The sequence below is a fragment of the Equus caballus genome, chromosome 9, assembly GCF_041296265.1.
Source record: "Equus caballus isolate H_3958 breed thoroughbred chromosome 9, TB-T2T, whole genome shotgun sequence".
In the NCBI taxonomy this organism is placed as follows: Eukaryota; Metazoa; Chordata; class Mammalia; order Perissodactyla; family Equidae; genus Equus; species Equus caballus.
Window position 1 is genome coordinate 6,558,080 of NC_091692.1, and position 19,793 is coordinate 6,577,872.

General features: G+C 41.1%; 1 long non-coding RNA gene across 1 annotated transcript in view; it reads right to left on the reverse strand.

Moving 5' to 3' along the window:
* Positions 1 to 19,793, reverse strand: part of LOC138915364 (uncharacterized) — a 102,142-nt gene that overhangs the window by 11,796 nt on the left and 70,553 nt on the right. The window lies entirely within an intron of this gene.

Genomic DNA, 19,793 nt, shown 5'->3' on the forward strand with positions numbered 1-19,793 from the left:
ATCAGCTAGAGGCTGTATTTGCTGCGGAATTATTTAGCTTGTTTTGTTTCATCAATCTCTTAAAACGGGCCACCAAACATTTAAGAATGTTGAAGTGCGTATGAATACAAAAGGTTGAGAACCACAAAACTATAAGGGAACTCTTCTGAGTTCAGATGTAAACTCTAACTTTGGAACAATTAACCCCAGAGAAGCCTTCAGTCCACTCAAGGTTCTCTGTTCTCTAGTAAATGATGGACTTGACGAGATCCTTCAACACAAATTCCCTCATCATACAACTTGTGGGTCCAGGCATGGTGCCTCCCACTGGGCACGTAAAGAACAGCAGGCAGGTACTTGAGCTTTTTATCAGAGCTCATTAAGCAGGAGGTGAGCACCTGTATTGTGTGCACTATGTGGTAAGTGCTTTGGGAAAGACAAGGCTGACAGGAATCTAACTACGCTGACTCTGTTCTGGAAAGAACTGGAAGGAAAAGAGCTTTTGTTTTTTATGGAAGTCAAATCACTGCCTAAGAGAAAAGGAATGGAAGGAAGAAATTATCCCATGGTGAGAATGGAGGTTAATTGCTTATTTCTTCCTCTGGGATGCCTTTGCAAAGCATGTAATTCTTTTATCTTCAGGGCCCTGACATGTTTTAATTAATTTATACTAACATCCTAGTGTTTTAATATATTTTTTCTTATGATAGAAAAAAAATATGCTTTATAAGTGGCTTGGAGCCATAGTGGGAACAAAAACGGAGAATGGTGGAAAGGATGTTATGGCAGCTGCACACTTACTTGTCTCACTTCCTGATTTTGCTGAAAATCAGCTAAGATTGCATCCTTTCACCTTTACTCCATTTTTTAAAAAATCTGTTCCATTTAAAAATAATCTTTAAATAAGCAATCCTACACTTTTATTTATTCAGACAAAATCCTCAAAAGTTATTTTTGAAAACCGATTAAGGTTTAAGCTCCTACTTTTAAGAGACGAGCATTTTTGCCATGAGTTTCAAGGAGAGCTTAGAAACCTCCTTGATATTTGTAAATCTCAGGGAGATTGTCACAGTAGGAGCCAAACCATATCTTGGTTCGCATATAATTTTCTGCACAGCTAATAAGCTGGAACAGTTAAGAACTAATCATCGCGGCATGGCTGTACCTGCTTTTCGAAGCTTGGCAGAAGATAGCTGCAGCTTAAAGTACCAGAGGAGAGAAGATGTAGTATTATTCCCTTTGTAGAGAACAGGGACCATTGAAGGAAAGAATTAGATAACTGTGTTTTCTGAATTATTTATCTGGTGTCACAGATGTCACAAGGCTTTTGGGGACGTTTTTGGTCATTACTTAACGTGAGTGTTAAGATGCACAGTCTAAAGGCTTTCCTAATAAAATTTAAGTCATTCACTCTCCCTTCAAGGTTGGAAGAGGAGGGAACTTTTCTTGCTGCCATTGCGTTCCACAGACGTGGGAAGTACAGCCAAGCAAAGAACCCGCAGAAGGAAAAAAGCTAGGCATTTGCGAAGAAGTGGGGCCTGCGTTCCATATGGCTCGCCGGGGTGCAGAGCAGATGGCCTGGGCAGCGTGCTCTAAGAGCCGACAGGAGCCAGCAGGCAGCCACTGAGCGTGCCCACCGAAGCCTGCCATGTGAAAAGGCTTTCCATCAGTTAGGGCAAGGAAAAGTGATGATTTTTATGTTTATGATTCTCTGCTTTATGCATTTCTGGAGTGAAATAAAATGGCAGGAGGACAGGTGTGAGGATAAGGTAGAATAATCTTTCGATACGTCTACTGGTGCCGGAAGCCCAAGAAAACAGCTCTGGTTGCTAACGGAGGAGCCTAACGTGTCCCCAGTGAAAGCTGACTTTTGTGTAGTGCTTTATGTGCCAGGCTTTTAAAATGTCACAACCTTACTGGGTAGGTTTTAGTTTTGTTCCCAATTTAAAATGAGGAAATGAGGCCCAAAGAGAGATGCTTGATCAATGGTCCTCAGTGAGGCGGAGAGCCATTCCTGACCTCAGTGTTCACGCATAGCCGTGACTTCAGGCTACTTCTCCGGGAGATGTGGACTTGCTGAAGAGCAGGTCCCCTTCTCTGTTATACATATAGAGGGAAGGACAGAAGTCATTCATTCAATCAACAAACATTTACTGCCTGTCTGCAATGTGCCAGGTGCCATCAAGACCAAGTGGATATTTGAGGTGTGAGGACTCAGAAGGATTTACAACCCAGTGATTCGCAATAAAAAAATTTTCCTCCTCTAGAGAATTCACTTTCACACCCCTTCGAAGTTAATATTTTAACAAGAACAGTGCCATCATAGTGCTCTGCTCTGCGGTTTGCGATGGCTTGCTGTGGCATTCTGGTGCCCTCTCGGGCCTTGCCCTCCGTCCTCAGGGACATGTGCCTTCTGCGCCCCTCAAACTGGGGCACATCCTGCTCCTCCCAACACGCCCAACACCTGCCTTCTTCGGCTTCTCTGATGATTCTCTTCCATCTGCCTGGAACAAATCACCTCTCACCTCAAAATCCGTCTTGTCCAACTTAAACACAAACTTCCTCCACAAAACTGTCTCAGGACTCTGCCCATACGCCACACCCAGAAGCTCTGCCCTCCCTGGGGACGTGCAGGACGCCTCGTCCACACCTCTCGGGACATTGGGTACATTTTGTCTGCACTGTGATCATTTTGTACTGGTCTTACCAACCCTTCTTGCCTGGGAGCTTTTGGGGGGAAGTCCTTTAGTTCATCCATCTTTGTGTACCCCAGGATCTAGCAATGGGTTGAATAGATGGCTGAATAGGTAATTTTCCTTGAACACAGTTCTTCTGTATATTAAATCCAGAACCCTGGTTTTTAACCCTGTGGTGAAAAACCAAATCATGCCAGATCGTGAGAAAGAACGTCATTATCAAAGGCCAATCAGAGATGGATAACTTTCTCCTGGAACATTATGATAGACAGTTTCTGAAAAGCAGGTGCCACAAATGGGGAAATTTTCAGTCTTTTTAGCAAAATGTATTGATTTTTTTCAGAATGGCAGTGATTTTCCGTTTATCCAAGCCTTATTGCTACAGCTGTTGCTTTTCCAACCTCTCAGCCTCCGTCATGCCCTCCGAGTTCTGGCATTCGTCACCTCTGTCCTGTTTTCTTGCATCACTCCTCAGCTGGGCTCTCTGACTACTGACTGTCTACTATCAACCACCTCCCTTCACGCTAGAACGTGGTATTTCTAAAATATCACTCTGAAGAGGCAAGAGGCCATAGCGGTTAAGAGGCCAGACTCTGCAGTCAATGACACTCAGGTCTGTGTCTCTCTGTGGCCACCCACTAGCTCTGTGACTTTGGACAAATTACTTCTCCAAGCCTCATTTTTCTCTTCCACAGTATTGAAGAAAACAACTCTACTGTCTCATAGCATTGTTGTGAAAACTTCTCATGCAAAATGCTCAAGTAGCATGCCTGGCATAAAGTCTCGACTACTGAATGCTATCATTTTAATGTCATTCCTTTGCTTTAAAAAACGAAGAAGAAGAAAAAACTTTAAGTGGATTCTAATAGGTTGCAATATAAAATAGCCGAGTCTTGGCTTGGAATATAAAAATATAAAATCCTTCCTCTTCCAGCCTCGTTCTATCCTTACAGCATGATTTCCCGCTCCTTCCTTTTATGTAAGCCCTCCCTTCAGCCATAAAGAATTTTTCAATGTTCCGTGTCATTCGCTTTCACACCCATGAATATATTGGTCTCTCTGACTGAAATTCTCCTGAGCCCACCTGTTAAACTCCTCCATCCTTCAAGAATCAAGTACAAGCTCCTTTGTGAAGTCTCCTTATCACCCCAGACAGAGTTAAGTCCCCCATTTTGCTCCCAAAGCATGCTATTCTTATTTCTGTTACAGTAAGTTTCGTATGGCATTGCCATTGTTTATCTTTTTCTCATTAATTTATAACCTCTTCTAAGAACGTGGCTTATTAATGTCTGGTTAGATAACACTAGTAGAAGTGCCTGGCATAGAGTAAACTTGCATAAATATTTGCAAAATGAATTAACAAATGAATAAATCCAGGAACCAAAGGAATCATTCTTTGTGGAAGAAAGATATGAAGTCAGCTACCATGCCTTGGGCCCAACTATTTCACTTATAAAATGAAATGACAAAATATATACATGCACTTGAATGCACAGAGAAATAAACAGTAAATAATAAAGGAGACAATTTCATATCAGGGAATGGTTTTAGAAAATAGTGCGCTTTCTGTGCTTGCTCAGCTCATCTTCTAAAGCCTTTCTTCACATCTACAGTAAGTTCTGGGCAGTCAAAGTTCATGATGGTGACCTGGAGCCCTTATAAGTCAAAACCCATTTTCTGGTTACCTTTCTATTGAAAAGACATTCAGTCTATTACAATAGTCCAATTCTTGGTCCATCAGAGCTTACTATAATAAGAAAGCCAATAGGCGTTATACTTCTGAGACTCATAAAAGCAAATAATCCTAGACAAAGGAAAACCTTTATGCCCAAAGATTTACTTTGCGTTATTGCATTTAACAACAACAAAAAATAACAAACAAGCTAAATGTCTAAAATATAATGATGTTAAGTACACTACGGCACATTTATTCAGTGGAATTCTGCTTTTTCGAATCACGTTGTCAGTGTGCATGTAGTATAATGGGAAAACACTTACAATATATTAATTTTTAAAATCAAGGTATATAACTGCAAATTGACAAGGATCACAACCATGTAATAAAAATAATGTATAGACAAAATACTGTAAAAAATACATCAAATATTAATAATATTTGGGTAGTAGAGCCGTAATTTTCTTTTCAGTGAGAAAGATTGTCCCTGAGCTAATATCTGTGCCAAGTTTCCCCTGTTTTGTATGTGGGCTGCCACCACAGCATGGCTTGGCGAGCGGTGTGTAGGTCTGCACCCAAGATACGAACTTGCGAACCACAGGCTGCCAAAGCGAAGCTCACGATCTCAACCACTATGCCCCTGGGCTGGCCCCCCATAAGTTTTTTTTTTTTTTACTTTTTTAGTAATTTTCAAATGTTCTGTAATGAAATCTATTTTTATTTTAAAAATATCACTTAATTTTTTTAACCTAAAAGCATACTTTGATGGATTAACCCTGCCAACTCAAACCATTAGGCCAATTTAATCCAATGTACATTAGAAGTCTTGATGACTCACTCAGCCTTCTTAAAAAGTTGCTCTACCATATTAGCTAAGCTTTTGTTTCCATTCAGCAGGCTTCAACGGAGCACCTATTGTGTGAAGTCTTTGTGTTAGGCACGGGGTTGGGAGAGAAAAGATACAACGATAATACACACTGTCTCACAGTGGGCACTTCGCACTCCAGGTATGTGGCTACAGACACCCGGTCCCCCATTCTCTCCAGTACAGCCTGTCTGTGTCAAAAGTTCTGGTAGAGATGAGAGCAAGGGGTTCCATATTTAACTCTGCTTGACAGAGCTAGAGAAGTGTGTACGGGAAGCTGACATTTGAGTTGGGAATTAAGGATTGTGAAGTGTAAAAATGTGAGGGAGAATACTCCAGAAAGAGGAAGAAAGGCATTAAAATGCATGCGCAGTGATGAGCTGTCTGCTGTGATGGGAACATTCAGCGCGAGGTGGAGAAAGTCTTGGAAGGAGGCAAGCATAATTGCAATAATGCATTTGTTGGCAGTGTACGTGAAAAGCCTACATGAACTTAATCCTCTTCCAAGCTTTAATATTAAACACTTAATTTATTCCAAAATACTCGGATATCCATTACTTGATTTCCCATGCTTTGGCCTATTTTTGTTGGCAGTCCTGAACTTGCATAATTATAGTCATAATTAGAAATATAACAACAACATCAAATCTTTATTCAAGATTTACCTGTGCCTGGTACTCTGCTAAGCATTTTCCACACGTTATCTCACATGAGCCTCGTGAAAACCAGGGGAGGTAAGGGCTTTATCCCCATTCCACAGATGGATAAACTGAGTTACAGAAATAGTAAATAATTTTACCAAGGTCACACGGATGGTAGGTAGGAATGAAAGGACGTGAAGGCCAAAACTAATCGCTTGACTCATTAAGTTAAAATTAATTCTCTGGGCTCAAGCAGACCAAACAAGGTAAGGCCCTCTCAGTGCGGTTCAGCAAGGCAGGCACTAGGTGGCAGAACAGCCCAGCTTGGATGGAGTTGAGACTGGGTGCGGTCTCATCTTGGAAGCCAGTTAGGGGATCTAGCCATGGTTAGAGATAACTGTTTCCCTTCAAATTAAGCAGATTGGGACTGAAATAATATTCTTCCCTACGTATTTAAGCCTCAAAAGGAAAATTTCTCATTTTTCAAATGAGAATCACAAACATAATCCAAATAGTTTCCCACGTAGTTGGAAAGGTATAAGCTACAACCGAAGACGAAAGAGGATATGACTTTTCTCGTTTCCTCCTTCACAGGAGAGGGGGATACTGCAAACCTGGCTAATTTAGGTGACGAGATATCTGGTTTTACATGGCCGTACTTTTATCTGCTACCATAACTGTAGTGTGGTAGACCTTGTTTCAGGGAATAAATGCCCACAAGGACTGAGAGGGGAAGTCAAGACTCCACAGAAGACCTGCCTTAGGCACCACATGTCTACCCTGGACTGACTTCTCCATTTTCCTTCACCTTGTCAGCTCTCCAACTATTTAACTTAGGTTAAATAGATACAAATATTTAACAGGGATAATTAAAGAGAAATATCACCCAAAAAACAAATTTAAGAGGCAGGGTCTGATTCTGTTATTTGTCATCTGTTAGTCCGTTCTTTAGTCAGGTTGCCAAAACTCAAGCAAACTTGACCCAAAGACCTAAAATCATTGAATCTGTTAATAGCACTGACCCTAAGAAAATTCGCTCTTAGAAGGATTTCCTGTCCAACTTATAGGTGTGAATAGACCAAAGGAACACTCCTACAATCCTTGGGCTAAAACACAGGCTCTACCCAAATCACCATACTCTGGGACTTTTGTGAAAATGATGAGTTCGTGATGGGGACACTCTAAATGTGTAAGGGGCACATCAGATCAAGGCACATCAAGTTCCAATCAGAACTTAACCACACGAACCATGAAAAACCTTGACTCTCCATTTCTTCTTTCATAGAAAGAGCATGAGCTCTCAGCAGCTCACTTCCCCCTCATGCCCCCTGACCATCCTCTAACCCTGTTTCAATGGAAAAAAAAATCCTAGCCAGAAAACATGCCACTGAAGAACACAAAGAAGAATTTGTAATTCCAAAATGAAATGAGAAGAACCATTCAGAGCCATGTGGAGTGAAACAGAAAGTATGTCGTCCATTGTCATTTTGCTAGAACATTTCCCAGAGGCTATTGTGAAGTCTACCTTTTCTCTCCTTCTCCCCTTCTTCTTCAAGAGGAAGACGTACTAATCTTTGCATCACGTTCCAGAGTATTTATTGGAATGTATGTAATCAGCTTTATTCAGATATGATTAATATAAAATAAAATTCACCCATTTTAAGCGTCTATTTTGATGAGCTTTGACAAATGCATACTGTTGTGTGTGCACTGCCACTATCGTGAACATTTCTCGTGACTCCCAATGTGGCAGATCCCGTTGTGCAAACAATACCCCTCCTGCCTCCCCATCTCCCACCTCCTCAGCTCCTGACAAGTACTCTGCTTTCTGTCTCTGTAGTTTTCCTTTTTCTATAATATCACATAAGTGAAATCACACAGCATGCAGCCTTTTTTGCCTGGCTTCCTTCACTCAATGTAGTGTTTTTAAGATTCATCTATGATAGGGCATGTATCACTGGGGTTTTTTAATCGCTATCGATATGCTATAATTTGTGTATCCATTCACCAACACAAAATATTTTCTTGTTTTTGGTTTTTCGCTATCATGAATAAAGCTGCTAGGAACATTCAAACACAAGCCGTTGCGTGAACACGTGTTTCCATTTATCTTGGGTGAATTCCTAGGAGTGAGCTTGCTAGGTCGTCTGGAAATGTGTGTTTAACTCTGTAAGAATCTGCACCACAGTTTAGATAGGGATCCATCTACTCTGTGTGGCTCTTCTTCTAAATCTGTGTCTGGAATCGTAAAAGAGCAAAGGGCATCTCTCACGCAGAAGGAGCTGAGCCAATGCCCCGTCTTTGGATTTTCAGACATTTACTATCATTTGTATCTTTAGTCGGCCAGAGAGTGATAACATTGCAAGATTTTTATCTGACCCTGGGAAGATAAAGCTATCAAATGGCGCTGGCTCTCCTTCACACATCTTAGCCCACAGGCCCAATCCTCTTGCTCTAGTGCATTTTACCAGCAACTCTGCACTGGGATCCGAGATGCCAGAACCGCCAATAATAAAGCTGTTCTTGGCTTTCCTTGTCAGTGTTTCTCTGCATGTGCTTCTCCCTCAGGAATGCCAAAGTAGAAGAGATGCTAGTAGCAAGACAACATTCACCTTCCTGAATGCCCCAGCCAGATGTGCTCCAATTGCACGCTTCACAGACCTTAATAACCAGCATCTGTGTATAGTAGTATTTGGAGCCTAAATATTACATGCCAATGTTGTATATCATTCTGGAGTTCCAGAAGTCAGAATTTGTAAGATCTCAGACCGAATATAGAACTTGGAAATCAGAATTTGGAGTATCTAGGACTGAGAAGAGAAACTGTCAAGAAAACAGATATATAGGAAGCTTTTGCTTTGACTATATTTAATATGTATATACTGGTATCCCCTAGGTACTAAGATCCGTTTTAGGCACTGGGTATACAGCAGTGAACAAGACAGACAAGGTCTTGTTTTCACGGAGCTTATTTTTCAATGGGATGAGGAGATGATCAGTTCATCGATGAATGGGCACACACACACACACACACACACTCACACACACACACACCAAGAAAAATATCAATACCTGGCAAAGCACAAACCCAGGATCATGTGCAGGAGGGACTTAGGGAAGCCTTCTGAAGAAGCCAGCTATACACAGATCAGGAAAATTGCATAGCCGGGCCAAAGAAGGCCCTAGCGCGAAGGTTGTGGGTTGAACAATCCTGGGGGCAGAAAGCAAGCAGCTGAGGCAGAGCGGATTGGGGTTGGGAGCGGGGGCGGGGGGGGGGGACAAGGGGAGAGTGTGCATGCGCCAGCCAGGCAAGCTCTCCTCCCGCCAAGGTGAGGAGTTGAGATCTTACACTGTCTCCAAACCCAAGGATTCTATTACGGCTCAGTCAAGAAATGCAAGACCTTAGAAGAAAGCTAAAGAGATTAAGGTAGAGAATGAATTTATGAAAGTCTAATAAAAATGTTTATGTTCAATAAACCAAATCATAAAACAGATCAAGAACACTTGTCTTGCCTTCTAAAGACATCACCTTCCTTGCTCTCTTCTTTGGCGTGACTCCACGATTTGATTATCCAACAACTTCTTCATATTCTTAAAGATCTTCCTTCAAGTTTATTTTTATTTTCTATTTTATTTTATTTACAACAGTGATGGAGTAGCTCATGAATTTTTGTCTGTACTCCAATGTTATGCTAATTTATGCAAATAAATGTTTTTGAAAAGTTGTATCCCTGAGTGACACACAATATCAATATGTGATATCTAAGCATTAAATCATAACATAAACAGCATGGAGAGCATTTATTTTCAAGAGACAGTAAAAGTGGGACAGATCAGTCGAGCACAGTAAGCCAAAGGGCAGAGGAGCAAGAAGCCAATTGCTTGTCCCATCTCTTTGAGACAGCCGGGGAGGCAGGCTGGTCCAATGGCCTGATTGCATCTTACAAGTTGGAATTTCCAGCAGATTTCACATATTTAAACAAGGATATCATGGTTTATATGGGGTTCACAGAAGTAAATCTATGAATACTGAAATGTTGTAATAGGGAATTTTGTGGTCAAGAACGGCTTGCTTGGTTGAAATTCTTAGTAAAGAAATGTTATAGTTGATGGATGTCATTTCAAAGAAATTTGGAATGAAAAGATGGAGTCTGTAAAGTTTCAGTTTAATCCCAACTAATTATAATTATTATAATAGTGATTTCCTGTAAACTTACATGGTCAAGCACTACAGTAGGAGTATATATACACATATATACAAAATACACATACATATATAAGCTCATTTAATCCTCCCAACAATCTTGTGCAGAAATTGAGCTTTAGGAATATTAACTAACTTGTCCGAGATCACAGTTGCCAGTGGTTCCATGGTCAGAGTTTCAGTCTGAGTCTGTGAAAGTTCAGATCCTCTGCTCCTGACCTCTACTCGCGACTGTCTCAGAATGAGGACACACCAGAAAACTCTGGGGCAGACCATGAAACTGTTCGAAAAAGAGATGACATCTGGAGTCGGCTGGAGAGACATTTCCCCGTTTCTACTCACTCATTCATTCAACGAGTATTTGCAGAGCGCTCGCTACCGGCCAGGCTCTGCTCTGTGCAGGGAAAGCTACAGCAATGAACAGAACAGTCTCTGCTCTCCAGAGTTTGCGTTAGAGCCGGGGGGACGTATTCCTTTCCTAGGGCCGTCATAATAGATTACTCCAAACTGGGTGGCTTACACCAACAGAAATTTATTTTCTCGCAGTGCTGGGGGCAGAAGTCTGAAATGAAGTTGCGGGCAGGGCCAAGCTCCCTCTCAAGGCCTAGGGGAGGACCCTTGGCTGTGGCTGCGCGTCTCCAATCTCTGCCTCCTTCTTCACGTGGCCTTTCCCGGTGTGTCTTCTCTCTTCTCTTGTGAGGGCACCTGTCCTTGGAGTTAGGACCCACCCAGGTGATCCAGGACGACTCATCTCGAGATCCTTAATTACATCTGAAAAGATCCTTTTTCCAAATAGGGCCACGTTCACAAGTGCCAGGAATTAGGACATGGCCATATCTTTTTGAGGGACCACAATTCAACCCACTACCGATAAACAATTTTTTGTTTCTTTGTTTGTTCGGGGTTTTTTTTGAGGAAGATTAGCCCTGAGCTAACATCTGCCAGCAATCCTCCTCTTTTTGCTGAGGAAGACTGGCCCTGAGCTAACATCCATGCTCATCTTCTTCTGCTTTATATGTGGAACGCCTGCCACAGCATGGCTTGCCAAAGGGTACATAGGTCCGCGCCTGGGATCTGAACTGGCAAACCCCAGGACACGGAAGTGGAACGTGTGAACTTAACCGCTGTGCCACGGGGCTGGCCCCCCCCCAATAAACAATTTTTAAAAATAAAGAGCAAACACATAGTGACAATAAATCCTATAGAAAAAAATGAAACAGAAAAACATAAAAAAATAAATAAATCCTATAGAAAAAAATAGAAGAGCAAGTGCAGAGCTACGGTGTTGTATTGGATAATGAGTAAAGGGCTCAATGAGAAGGTGATATTTGAGAAGACACCTAAAGAAAGTGCCAGAGAAATTTGAGTGGCTCCTAGGTTGTGGCAGAGGTGGTCAACTGCTTACCAGAACTTCTCTACCCTCCTGGCCCAGACTGAACCACATTTCCCAGCTCCCCTGCTATCAGGCTCAGCCGTGTGACTTGGTTCCAGTCGATGCAACTTGAGCGGAGGTGATGACTGTGCTGTCCAGCCTGTCCAACAGAGAGCTCCCACTCGAACTTCCCCGTGCTCTCTTCTTCTGGTTGGTGTGAAGGAGCGCCGTCCAGAGCCTCATTGGAAGCCTCTTGCCGAGCACAGCAGACTCTTCTGTAGTCTGGGTTCCAGAAGACAGCATGGAACAACAGCTCCCCACGGAGCCGTTCACCTGCCCAACACTGTAGGTGAGGAAGAAACTGTCCACTGTTGGAGGCGTTACAGAGTTTTGGATCTTCTCATAGCAGTTATCATGCCTTAAGGAATGCAGAGGGGAAGAGCATTAAAGGCGGCAGGCAGAGCGCCCCCTCGCAAGGGCGTGCCGGGTGTGTTCCAAGAGGAGGAGCATGGCCAGTGTGGCTGGGATGGAGGAGCAATGAGGAAAGTGTTACCAGACGAGGTCAGAAGGCCCAGGGGCCACACCACGTACAGTAACAGTACACTATAGACTCCTGTAAATTGGGAAGCCATTGCCAAATTTATTTGAGGAGCGACACACGAATCTGAAAGGATTATGCTGGCTGCCGTAAGGAAAGTAAAGTGTAAAGAGGAGCATGTGCTGGAGCAGGGAGTCCAGCTGGGCAGACACAACAGCCATCAGACAAGAGCTGACGGCGGCTTGGTCTACGACAGCAGCTGTGAAGGTGGGAGGAGTGGATGGGTGATCAGCATGTTTTAAACGTAGAGCGTCGGGATTTCCTGAAAGATTGGGTATGGGGCATGAGAGGATGAAAGAACATGAGGGTGACTCCAAGGTTATCGGGCTGATCAACTGGAAGGATGGAGTTGCCATGTACTCTGTTCCGTAAAGGCAGCCATCCTGCTAATATCTCACGTACCCTGACAGTAATGATGACACAGGTTTTACAGAGCCAAAGAAGCATCTGGCTTAAGAATCCTTAGAGAGCAATCATAGGGCTAAAGAAGGTGTATATCCTTTCTTCTTTGAAATGCTCTCTGTGTGCTTCCATCCTCCCACACTAGAGGTTTTTTTCCTTTTAAATGTTGCCATCTATTCTACGTTTGACACTTGTGTGGTTTTACTGTGTTATTTCTAAGTCCACCTTAGTGGCTTCTGCCTGTGTGGAGAACGGTTTACAAAAAGCAGGAGCCATTTCTGTTTGAATATTTATGTACCATCTACCGAGGTACCTAATACAATTAATTAGGAACAAATATTTTTTGAAAACTGAGAATATCACCACTTTGATGTGTAAAAGAATGTCTTCAAGGAAGAAGACCTGCTATAGATAATCCACTCAGCTCAGACAGTAGTCCCCCAAGAAACAGCAGGTTATCATGATGTCTTTAGTATGAAGAGAAGATTCTAGAAAGAATCATAGAAAGTAATTTCCCCTCTATTCCAAGAAAGTTCAAATTCCTTGGAGATAAAAACTAAACTATATGTTTTACAATACAAAGAATCCTTTTCTCCTGCTTCCTAGCCAGTAAACAGACATTATCCCCAAATAAGTGATGTTAGCCTTTTCTTACTTCTCAAAAAAGTCTCTTTTAAATTGCAACAGAAGAAAATCGCTCAAAAAAGAAATATTGACGGGTGAATTCGTTCATGCCAAAGTTCCTTTGCATCAGGTATAGGCAAAGTATACTTGAAAAGAGTTTTTTGAAATGAAATAGCCCCAATTGCTTCTGGATACAGGTCTGAGGAGGACATGGGCTCTTGGAACGTCATCCTCTGGGTCGCTGGCTCAGGAAAAGAAGCAGGATCTGGAGAGTAGAACCGAATCAACACCTTTCAGCAAATGTTTATGCAGCACCTAATAATACAAAGCCATCTGCCAGATATTCAAAGGTGAAGACCCAGCCCTCTCCTCAACGGAGAGAGAGGACGTCAAAACTAATTTCCCATTTTCCACCTGCGTGGTTTAGCATAGGCTTACTGCATTACAAACCAATCCAAAACGTATGATGCCTCCAAACAGCAGAGGTGCCGTTTTCTCTAACTTTCCTGTCCTATGTTGACTTTCCTTTTCACATCACCTTCTCTCTGGTCATTCACAGACCAAGGCTCTTTCCATTTTTGGCTCCTCTCTTCTCTCGGTGCTCTTGTCTTCTCCCGTCAGTCACAAGAGGGGACAGAGCATATGTAGACTTGTGGGAGAGTTTTTTATGACAATCTTAGAGAAGGAACACATTTCTTCCCACATTCCATTATCTAGAACTCAGTCACATGGCCACAATTAACAGTGGAGGGTAAGAAAGAGAGTCATGTGCCTAGGAGGAAAAGGAAATGAGTTACAGGGAACACATCACAGATTGAAAACCGATTTCTTTCAAAATATGGAAATCTCTGTTTTTGGCAGAATCTTGTCAGTAAGCCTTTATGTATTACTGTTTGGCTTTGTTGATTTATTTATAAGAAAACATCACTCAGCCAAACATAATAAAAATTAAACAGAAAAATATCTTAAAGCATTCATAAGAATGTTTGAAATGGAATCTTTGAATGATTTTCTTAGTTTCTCAGGATTTGCTATGTTAAGGAAGAGTTACGCATCTCTTATATCAGATTTTTAAACATTAATTTTCTGGGGCCCTCTGGTTCTTCTGGATTTTGTGTAAGTTCATCATCTCCAGTCATTCCTGGTCTACTCTTGATAGGAAATCAGTCATCCTGGAGAACAAAACAGAAGGAGATCTCAATGTGGTACAATGAAGTGGGAGGTTCATCAGCTAGATTGTCTTAATTAAGTGTCTCCAAAACCATGGCTGCAGAGAGAAACCATTGTCTCCAGGTTGATTGAATAACATGCCTCTCTTAAGTGTGCTGGTTTTATTTTGTTGGATTTTTTCCAATTCATGTAGATAAGATTAAGGACAAATTCAATTCAAAGGCTTTGATTATGAATTTTCAGTTGGGTAATAAAATTCTTTAATTTCTTTTGCATTAAAAAGGAGGTCTTGGGGACAGCCCCATGGCCCACTGGTTAAAGTTCCCCACACTCCACTTTGGCAGCCTGGGGTTTGTGGTTCGGATCCCAGGTGTGGACCTACTCCACTCATCAACCATAATGTGGAGGCATCCCACATACAAAGTAGAGGAAGATTGGCATGGATGTTAGCTCAGGGCGAATCTTCCTGAGGTGAAAAAAGAGGAGGATTGGCAACAGATGTTAGCTCATGGCAAATCTTCCTCACCAAGAAAAAAAAAAAAGGAGGTCTTGGGGCCAGCCCTGTGGCCTAGTGATTAAGTTCAGCACACTCTGCTTTGGCAGTCTGGGTTCAGTTCCCAGGTGCAGGCCTACACCACTCATCAGTGGCCATGCTGTGACAGCAACCCACATACAAAACAGAGAAAGATTGGCATACATGTTGGCTCAGGGCGAATCTTCCTCAAGTGAAAAGAGGAAGATAGGCAATAGATGTTAGCTCAGGGCAAATATTCCTCAGTAAAAAAAGAAAAAAAAAAAAAGGAGATCTTTTACTCAGTAAGATTGAAAATGAAAGCTTCAGTCCATGTTCTGGAGGAAAAAATGAAAATAAGAAGCCCATTGCAGTATGATTCCACTCAACCAATGGTGGAAATCCATAGGTGGGCACACACCAGCCTGGAACAAACATAAACAGAGTCTGGCATAGCCCCCCAAACCTCCTCACCCCCAAGGAAGTCACCCTTTTTGACTATGTCAGGGCATCTTTGGTCCACACATTCCACTGTCACCATCACCCAGCAATATATTTCAGAGTAAAATTGGTCCATTCATTCTTCCTAAAGTCAATAGCTGCAGTGCAGGGCAGTTCTGGCAGGGGAATAAAAGAGAAAGAAGGGAAATTGGTACATTTTAATCCAGAAGGTATATTGTGCATCTCAGTGCATTGCTGCAGTTTCCTTGGGAACAACAGAAGGAGGCAGCTCAGCCTGGACACAGAACTATGTGCCAAGCCAAAGTACTTATACGAATAGTAAACTGATTTAATGACGGTCTATAAGCTTGCCCTTCAAAACGTGGTCCCTCACACCAAACAGCATTGGCATCTCCTGAAAGCTTGTTAGAAATGGGAAATCTCAGGCCCCGCCCCAAGAGTGGCTGAATCAGAATCTGTGTTTTAACCAGCTCACCAGCTGATTTGTACGCACATTAAATCTGAGAATCACTGTTCTGTAGGGTTCTGCGTCTTTGCCACTGTTTCATCTCCAATCAATCTCTTAATATGATCTTCATGTGAAACTCAATTGTGTTTTGTTGACATCTCTTTATTAGCCTAAGAGGAGCAGTCACTAGTCATGTAATCCAACTTATTTAAATAGGCCTATTAATTAGGACGCCAATGCTTCATCTAGAATTAATCCAGTTGATTTCTTGGGTGGAGAAAACATACTTGATTTATAAAGGTTAGAAGATGGGGATGGTGGGGTGAAGGGGCAGAGCCAGTAATCTTGGTTTTCTTCGAAATCTACTAGTACTAAGTATTTTAAAATCTTTTACTATTTAATAGTTCTAGTCAGCAAAATGACATTTTATCTTGTTGCTAAAAATTCACAGTTATTAAAGTTATGAAAGCAAAATTATAAGCGATTACAGCATGCATATTTATTTATTTGATTGGAAAATCCTACAGCATGCATAGTAAATACCGTTTCAAGAGGAATTAATAGAAACCCTACTGGGTACATATGCATTTATGCAAACCAATATATTAATGTCAAAGATTATCAAAATATATTTTAAATATTTTTTATTTTTGTTGTGATGTTTTATGGATAGCATTATTCAACAATTATTGACATACTTTAAGTGGCAAAGGGTACAACCAAAACTGTTATCCTTGAGAGCTCTTTTACACCTCTAGATGTACAAGCCTAAGGCAATACTACAATTAGTGTGAGTGGATTCTACTCTTTAAAACACGTGAGACCGATTATTCTCATGACTGATGAAATCCCAAATGACCTTAAGTGTTCCCGCAATATATCAAGGACATTTCTTCTGTAGAAAGCACCAAAAACTTTTCCCACTATGTCTTATGAAAAGGAGAATTTTCCCACAGTAGGCAGAGGAAGTCATGTTGAAAGGCAAGTACTAATATGCAATACAAAGCATGTGACCTTCTTAATGGGGTGCCCTTGGGACATGCAATGTGTTTGCAAAGCAGTGAAGGCCTTAAAGGTCATCTTTGAGGAGCACAAATCACATGTAAGAGAGAGGACGAAGGAATCCTGGTGGCGTGGCATCTTAAGGAGATGAAACATTCTGTCACATTTTTAGAGTTTTATGGCTATTGATGATGACCACAAGCCCCCAAGGGAGAAGCAGAAATGCTTATTAAAACAGTGGGAGCACACTACATTTACCAATGGAATACGCTGCAACTGAAGGATATTAACAAAGAGTCGATTGGGCTTTTTCCCCCTTAGGTTATAAATTCATAAGTAAAATAAAATTACATTTTTCTGATCTTAATGGTTTTCCTATTACAATCTTCAGTCCCCTTTGTGGAACAAGAGGCAAGGATCCCAGTTCTTTGCCAAATTATATTCTCAAAAGAACTGTTCACAATATAAAATTCTTAAAAATGTCTCTCATGTCAGTAATCCATGGGGGTTGCGGAGTCCTGCGTGGTACAGAAGGTGCCACACAAGAGCCCCCGTGGGTGTTCCTCTCTATGCCTCAGGTGGCACAGAGTAATTTGGGCAAAACAGTTGCCTTCTCTCAAGTTCAATGTCAGTATGTCTACAGTGGCATTTCCCAAACTGAGTGTGTGCTCTTAATGAATTACAAATGCACATACAAAAGATGCATTTTATGGAGGCAATCCCAGCAATTATAGATGGAACGACTATAATGACTGTCAAAGTAAGCCCAATGCTCATGAAATAATAATACCCAGTACTTAATATTTTTCTCTGAGGAGCTATGTGTGCTTTACAAGCATGGAAATGTTTCTCTTTTTAGTAAAAGAGTCCTTTAAAAGTCTGTTCCTGAATGTTGAGCAAGATAAATTACACCCATTTCAGCAAACTATTGTGTAATTCTCAGTATTCTATTCACTGTGCTTCAAACTGTTTATCCGAGTGCATTTTTTTAATGAAGATATGTGAGGACATTTTCCGGTTTTCTTTCAGGCTATCTTAATTCATCTCTGGATTCTTAAGTTTAATTAAAATACCCTTTTTTAAGTTTTACATTGATTAAATAGACCAGACAAGGAAGTACTCTACAGTTGAATTTTAATACATGAGCAGTAACTGTAAAACTTTGCACCTATCTGGGTTTTCTGCCCTTATGTATCTGAGAATCTATATTTTCCTGAGAGATTACATCTGGGAGGTTGGTCAGTCCCTTGTTTAAACTATGTGCTATGTACTTATTTTCTTTTGGGGGGAGGGAGGAACTTAAATCAGGTTTGTTCAGTATACTTTATATACAACAAAATTTTTCCTTTAAGTGTACAGATCAATGAATTTTTATAAATGTATATATAGTTATGTTACCACCAACAAACAAGATATGTAATATTTTTATCACCCCCCAAAGTTCCCTTGTGTCCTCTGGCCAGCACCTGCTCCTTCCCCAGCCCCTGGCAACCACAGATCTGTTTTCCGTCATGATAGTTTAGCCTATTCTAGACTGTCATATGGAATCATCCAGTATGCGGCCATTTGAATCTAGTTTCTTTCACTTAGCATCAGGTTTTTGAGATTCACTCATGTTGTTGCATGTATCAATTCATTGCTTTTTATCGCTGCATGGTATTTCACTGTGTAAATGTACCACACTCAGTTTATCCATGCACCAGTTGCTAAGTTGTTTCCAGTTTGGGAGATTATGAATAAAATTGCCATAAACATTCATATCCAGATCTTAGTTTGGGCATACAAAGAGAAATATTCTTGGATGGATACTTGGGAGTGGAATTGCTGGGTCAGGTGGTAAGTCTATATTTAACTTACAAGAAACTGAAACACCATCATCCAAAGTGGTTATATCATTCTGTATTTGCACCAGCAATGCGTGAGAATCACACTTGCTCCACATCCTCACTCACATTTACATTATCAATCTTTTCATTTTAGCCGTTCTAGGTATATAATAGCACATATCTTATTGTGGTTTTAATTTGCATTTCCTTAATGACTAATGATGTTAAGCATATTTTCATGAGCTTATTAGTCATTTGGATATCTTCTTTGCTGAAATGTCCCTTGAAATAATTTTCCCACTTTTAAGTGTATTGTTTGTCTTCTTCTTATTGGTTTGTAAGAGTTCTATATAATTTGGGAGACAAGCCCTTTATCAGTTGTATGCTTGTAGATATTTGCTCTCAGGCTAAGGCTTTTTACAAAAATTTTCTGAATACTTCTTTAGAAGAACAGCAACTTTTAATTTGATGAAATTTAATTAATTTAACTTTTTCATCATGATTTATGCTTTCTGCACTTTCTTTTTCAAATGCTCTCAATGTTTAAAGACTGTCTCTTGAATATTAGCTAAAATAAAATAACCCTAATGCATTCTCCTTCCCTATTCCTATTTTAATTTATCTCATATCAGGGAAATTCAGGCAATGGATTAGCTTCTTATTGCTGCTGTAACATATTCCCATGAATTTGTTGGCTTATAACAACACGAATTTATCATCTTATAAATTTGGAGGTCAGAGTCTAAAAAGCTTCTTACTGAGCTAAAGTCAAGGTGTCAGCAGGGCTGTGTTCCTTTCTGGAGACTCTAAGAAAGAACCTATTTTGCTGTTTTTTCCAGCTTCTAGAGGCTCCTTCCTCCATCTTCAAAGCCAGTCCTTTTCACATCAAATCATTCTGACGATCTCTTCCGCCTCTCTCTTCCATTTTAAAGACTCTTGTGATTACGTTGATCCCACCTGGATAATCCTGAATTATCTCCCTGTGTTAAGGTCAGCTGATTAATGACCTTAATTCAACTTACATCCTTAATTTCCCCTCCATCTAATGCAATGTATTCACAGGTTCTGGGGGTTAGAACAAGGACATCTTTGGGGGCCCATTATCCTGCCTACCACAGGCAACATGGTAAGAAATCAGACTGAAAGCATCTGTGCTCCCAGAACCTCTAGCCTTTGTGTAGTACTTGAGACACTGTGCACTGCACCAATTCCTTTGCTTGTCTGCCCTCAAACCTTGAATTGTGGGCTCTTTGAGGAAAAGGACTGGATATCTTATCTCTGTAGCCCCTAAAAAGATAGGCCTCCCATATAAAAGGTA